Source organism: Gossypium arboreum, chromosome 2, assembly GCF_025698485.1.
Source record: "Gossypium arboreum isolate Shixiya-1 chromosome 2, ASM2569848v2, whole genome shotgun sequence".
NCBI classification, from domain to species: Eukaryota; Viridiplantae; Streptophyta; class Magnoliopsida; order Malvales; family Malvaceae; genus Gossypium; species Gossypium arboreum.
The window spans coordinates 65,437,952-65,444,634 of record NC_069071.1 but is presented as its reverse complement, the minus strand read 5'-3'; the positions used below and the strand labels follow the sequence as shown (position 1 = coordinate 65,444,634).

General features: G+C 37.1%; 1 non-coding gene across 1 annotated transcript; it reads left to right on the top strand.

Moving 5' to 3' along the window:
* Positions 1-2,132: 2,132 nt before the first annotated feature.
* On the top strand, positions 2,133-2,239 carry LOC128290051 (small nucleolar RNA R71). Its single transcript, XR_008279692.1, has one exon. It is a non-coding gene; the product is annotated as a small nucleolar RNA R71 (small nucleolar RNA).
* Positions 2,240-6,683: the final 4,444 nt, after the last annotated feature.

Sequence of the window (6,683 nt, the reverse complement as noted above, 5' to 3'; positions counted from 1 at the left end):
GGGATTAATTCATTCTTTTCATTGGCTATAACAGTCATGCCTCCTTTCTTAAGAACAACCTGCACTGGACTCACCCAAGAACTATCAAAAATAGGATAAATAATTCCAGCATCTAGGAGTTTAATTACCTTAGCTTTAACAACTTTCTTCATGTTGGGGTTCAGTCGTCTTTGGGCTTGCACGCATGGTTTATATTCATTTTCCATTAAAATTTTATGGGTGTAAAAAGAAGGGCTGGTCCCTTTAATGTCAGAAATTTTCCAAGCTATGGCCCTTTTATGCTCTTTCAAAACTTGGAGTATTTCCTCTTTCTCCTTGGGTTGTAAGTTGGATGCAATAATTACAGGTAATGTGGAATTATTTCCAGGGAATGCATATTCCAAGTGATTCGGCAATTGTTTAAGTTCCAGTTTGGGAGGTTCGTCAATAGAGGGTTTTTGCTTAAGTTCATCTTTTACCTTAATTCCCTCATATGCTGCTAGTTTTGGGGAGGTTTCATTGGAGTTTAGTTCAGTTCCTATTTCAGAACACAGTTCCATTGTGTCCTTGTGTGTGATTTCTTAAAAAGAATCTTGAGTAGCATGATCAATAGAGTTGATAAAATAATATGAGTTATCCTGTTCTCTAGAAAATCTGATGACATCATAAATTTTAAAAATAATCTCTTCGTCACCTGCTCTAAGTACCAATTTACCATCACCCACATCAATTACAGCTCTAGCAGTGGCTAAAATTGGCTGACTTAAAATTAAAGGCACCTAAACATCTTCATCCATGTCGAGCACAACGAAATCAACAGGGAATATAAATTTATCTACTTTTACAAGTACATCCTCTATAATTCCCCTAGGATATTTAACAAATTTATCAACTAATTGAATACTCATCCTAGTGGGTTTAGGTTCCCTAAGACCAAGTTGTTTAAACATTTTATATGGTATCAAATTAATGCTGGCACCTAAATCAGCTAGTGTTTTATCAACATTCAAACTACTAATTAAATAGGGAATAGTAAAACTTCCTGGGTCTTTCAGTTTGGTTGGCAGTTTGTTTTGGAGTATAACTGAGCACTCTTCATTAAGCTCCACTATAGATAAGTCTTCAAACTTTCTTTTGTTTGTTAGAAGCTCCTTTAAGAATTTTGCATATGTAGGCAGGCATCTGCGATATAGCTTCAACAAAAGGTAAGTTAATATGCAGTTGTTTAAAAAGTTTAAGAAATTTACCGAATTGTGCATTCATGCGGTCGTTCTTCAACTTTGCTGGGTATGGGATTGGTGGTTTATATTCTTTTGGCATCAAGTTGTCATTGTTTTCGGGTTCGGCCTCCTTTCTGTCAGCTTCTTGTGGTGGCTTCTTTTCAGATTCAGTTAACACTTTCCCACTCCTTAGTGTAACTGTTTCACGTGCTCTTTTGGGTTGGGTTCAGTGTTACTAGGTAGACTTCCTGATGGTATTTTAGATATCAATTTAGTGAGCTGTCCAATCTGAGTTTCAAACCCTTGGATTGATGCTTGTTTATTTTTGAGTGTCGTCTCGGTATTCTGAAAATGAGTTTCTAACACCGAGATGAATTTGTTAGCAGCTCCTCAAGGTTCAGCTTTTTCTCCTGCTAGTATGGTGGATGCTGAAAGCCTGGAGGGGGTGGTGGTCTCTGATTTCCTTGGCCTCCCCATGAAAAATTTGGGTGATTCATCCAACCTACATTGTAAGTATTGCTATAAGGATTGTTTTGAGATCGAGGATTGCTACCCATGTAATTTAACTGCTCGTTCTCCATGTTGTGGCCATAAGGTGGGTATTCTGAACTGCTTGATCCACCTCCACTTGCTTCGTACTGCATTACTGGGTGAACCTGTGAAGAGTTAAGAAAACCATCAATTTTCTTATTCAAGAGTTCTATCTGATTAGAGAGCATGGTGACCGAATCGACGTTATAAACACCGACTGTTTTCATTGTCTTTGTCCTCATGACTTGCCACTGATAGCTATTTAGTGATATCTCCTCTATAAATTCATAGGCATCTTTAGGTGTCTTATTATTGATGGTTCCGCCAGCAGCTGCGTCAACTATCTATCGAGTCGAAGGGTTCAGGCCATTGTGAAACGTTTGGACCTGTAGCCAGACTAGTAACCCATGGTGAAGGCATCTTCGCAAAAGGTCCTTGTATCTCTCTCATGCATCGTAGAGTGTTTCTAAATCCATCTGCACAAAAGAAGAGATATCATTACGTAATTTAGCCATTTTAGCCAACAGAAAATATTTTAATAAAAACTTTTCAGTCATTTGTTCCCAAGTAATATAAACCCTCGTGGTAATGAATTCAACCATTGTTCAGCTTTGTTTCTCAACGAACAGGGAAACAACCGAAGGTGAATGGCATCATCAGAAATGCCATTTATTTTAAAAGTTTTGCAAAATTCTAAGAAATTTGCCGAGTGAGCGTTGGGATATTCGTCCTACAAACCATCAAACTGAACAAATTGCTATATCATTTGAATTGTGTTAAGTTTCAGTTCAAAAGTATTTGCAGCTACAGCAGGTCTAACTATGCTCGATTCAATTCCTGTTAAAGAAGGTTTAGCATAATCATACATAGCGCGCGGAGTAGGATTCTGATTAACAGCAATCGCAGGAGGTAGTGGATTTTCTTGGTTTTCAGCCATCTCCTCGATTATGGTTGAAGTATCGTCCTCTTGCTCTTTTGTGTATTGTAAGCTTCGCCTTATTTCTCTTTGGTTTCTGCGAATTGTGCGATCGAGCTCACTATCAAACAGTAATGGTCCTGACGGGTTTCTTCTAGTCATAAACTAGAAAAACCTGTCAGAAGAGAATAAATGAAGAATTAGAAAAGAAAATAAAAATTTAAATTACAATAAAAGTACAATGACTAAAGTAATAAAAATCGAGTGTTCCTAATTCCTAGTTCCCCGGAAACGACACCAAAAACTTGATACGTGATATTCGCGATAGGTTTTAAATATTTATAGTTAATCGTTTTTGAAACTAACTATTATCACGATGAAGGCAAGTGTACCTATTGAACAGTAGTATAGCTTTAGCAAGACCGAATTGTCGAACCCAAAGCAACCAAGAGTACTAGTAATTACTTTCTTTTTATTATTTAGCCTAAAAATTAATAGATTTGTTTATCTAAACTAAAAATGAACAGAAAGAAAATTTAGGAAAATAATTTTTAGAAAATTCGATTGATGAAGACAACACCTAAGGAAAAATTCACCTAGACTTCACTTGTTATTTGACTTTGAATCAGACGATTTATTCATTTGACTTGATCCGTAGAAATCCCTAAGTTATATTATTACCTCTCTCGAGACTAGTAATGTCTAACCCTAGGTTGAATAATTGAAATCTCTTTCTAATTAACACCCTAAAATTGCATTAACTCAAACTATGGAATCCCTTATTAGGTTTCACCCTAATCTGGAAAAATCTTATCACCCTATCTCTAGGCGTGCAATCAACTCCACTTATTTATGACAAATTTACTCTTAGACAGGGTCTATTCCTCATCTGAATAAGAGCTTAACTTGAATCAATATCCTAGAATATCAAAACAAGAATTAAGAACACATAATTAAGAACAAGTCAAATATTTATCATACAATTCATAAATAATAACAAGATCTGTCTTAGGTTTTATTCCCCTTAGGTATTTAGGGGGTTTAGTTCATACTTATAAAAGAAAACATCTCAAAAGTATAAAGATAACAAAATATAAGAAAACCCAAAACTCCTGAAGGAACTTGAAGGGAGATCTTCAGTCTTGATGATGAATCTATCTTCTAAGATGGATTAATTGGCTTTCCTTGAGTAATTCCTTGCTTCCTACTCTCCGTCCCCCTTCTAAGTGCCTCATCAGGTGTTTAAATAGGCTTTAGAATGCCTAAGAGCCCCCAAAATTGGCCTTTTCTGAATAGGGTTATACTTGGGCTCGGTAGGGACACGGCCGTGTGACACGCTCGTGTGCGATTACTCTAGCCTGTGGTCAAGGCTGTTGAACAGGCACGGGCATGTAATATACCCGTGTAAATCGTACTTCAATCCTGCCGAAGGGACACGATAGTGTGACACGCCCGTGTGAAAGTCCAGGCCGTGTTGATTTCCCATGTGGGTCTATTTTTTCTGTTTTCAGCTTGTTTCTCGCTCTTTTTACTCTTCTATGCTCACCTAAGTATAAAACATGAAAATAAAGGATTAGGATCATCAAATTCACCAATTCTAAGGAGAAACCATCCATAAATGTGCTAAGCATGGGATAAAAATATGTATAAATTACGGTTGCTAAGCATGGGATAAAAATATGTATAAATTACGGTTTATCAAGGTTATTGCTAATAGATTTAAAGTGGTTTTTCTGAAGATCATTGGACCTGAACAAGTTGGATTTCTCACAAGAAGAAATATAAATGATAACATCATCAGTTTCCAGGAAGTTATACATTCTATAAAAAGTAAGCAAAAGAAAAAACGTTGGATGGCCATTAAAATTGATCTCGAGAAGGCTTATGGTCACATTCGTTGGGATTTCATAGATGCTTCTCTACAGGTAGCAGGCATTACTAACTTTCTTTGTAATGTCATTTTGTTGGCTATTTCTAGTTCAACTATGTAGGTGCTTTAGAGTGGAGTGCCATCCCAAAAATTCAAACCGGTAAAAGGAGTTCATCGAGGATGCTCGTTTTCACCTTACCTTTTCATTCTTTGTATGGAGTGGCTAGGGCATGTTATTCATAAGGCCATGGCAGATGGTAGATGGTCACCTATCCGATTGTCTAGATCAAGTCCGTCCCTTTCTCAACCTTTTTTTGCAAATGACTTGATTCTTTTTGGCCAGGCGGAAGAGAAGCAGGCACGAGTTATCAAGAAAATTTTAGACACAATTTGTATTTTTTCGGGGCATAATGTTAATCTGCAAAAGTTGAATATGTTTTTCTCTAAAGGGGTGGATGAAGACATTCAAAGGCATATTAGTGGATTTTTTGGGTTCCAAGTGGTGCAAAGTCTTGGTTCGTATTTAGGGGTCCCCTCTTTCAAGGTTACGAATAATACTTTGCGCTTTGTCATTGATAAGGTGCGTAGTAAACTTTGTAGTTGGGACTCTAGACAACTCTCTCTAGCAGGTAGAATTACCTTAGTTCAATTGGTCTTGTTATCAATTTCGAGTTACTTTATTCTATCAATGATGATCCCAAAAGGTTTATGTGATGAGATCGAAGTTATGGTTAGACAATTTATTTCGGGATCCACTAGTGGAAATAAAAAAATAACTTTGGTAAGTTGGGATTTGATATACCAACCTAAATTGCATGGTGGTCTTGGTATAAGGTTTTTACGTGATCATAATACTTCTTTCATGATGAAGTTCGGGTTTAATTTAGTTTCTGATTCTTCTTCTTTAAGGGTTAATGTGCTTCGGTCTAAATATGAGGTTTAAAGTGGATTGCTAAAATCAATATCGAAGGGACGGTGTTCTTTATTGTCGAGATCTTTATCAAGGATTGGCCTCTCATACGTGAGAATTTGCTTTGGTTAGTTAGAGATGGGCATAGTATTAACTGTTGGAGGGATTCTCGGATTCGTAATGTTGGGACTTTGTCCAAAAGGATAGCTTGCAATTCTAGCTTGGATATGGATTGTACCCTTAGTGATATGGTCACAGAAAATGGGGATTGGAACTTAGATTTCTTCCATATTTGGTTACCTGAAGATATCATTCAACAGATTGTAGGGATCCTGCCACCTCAACTAAATTCTGGCATGGATAGAATTATTTGGGGGGACCATCTCAATTAAAAGTGTGTATAAGAAACTTCAGGAAGATTCATGGAATGCAAAAGAAGATGTTTGGAAATTACCGTGGAAATATCAGGGACCACAAAGGGCTAGAGTGTTCATTTGACTTGTAATTAAACACTGTTTGCTCATTAATGTTGAAAGGATACGAAGAGGATTGGGAACAGATACTACTTGTGGTACATGTGGCTAGAATTATGAAAGTGTCCTTCATGTTCTATGGGATTGCACAACGGCAAGGGAAATATGGATGCAGTAAACAATCTATTTTTTTTGTAGGGTCTTTACATGAATAAATGGTGCTTAATCTACGGAATCAGCAAGCTGTAAACCTAGTGAGAGGCGTCAATTGGTCTTGTCTGTTTGGGATTATCATTTGGCGCATTTAGAAGAATCGGGACCTACGTATATTTTAAGGCCTTTCATGGACCATTGATGAGGTTACCAAAGCTTCTCTGTGTTGGGCAAAGCAGTATGTTTCGGTGTTAGGTTTGCATGTCACTAAATTTTCAAGATCAAATTTCGGTTCTGTTTCTTTGGGCGGTTGGGTCTATTTAAACACAGATGGTTCGGTAAATCTATGGATATGTTTGCAGTAGCTGGAGGGCTTTTGCGAGATCGTAATGGGAATTGGATTGTTGGATTCACAAGGTATTTGGAAATTGTGAAGTTATTGATTCAGAATTATGGGGCATCCTAGATGGGTTGCAAATTTCTCTTGATCGCGACTTTCGAAAAGTTATCATTCGGACGGACAATCTTGAAGCTGTTAACCTAATTCATGAAGGAGTTTGCGAATGTTCTAATTTTGCTCTAGTTAGGAGAGTACTTTCATTTTTAAAGCTTTTGAGCCACTGGAATCTTC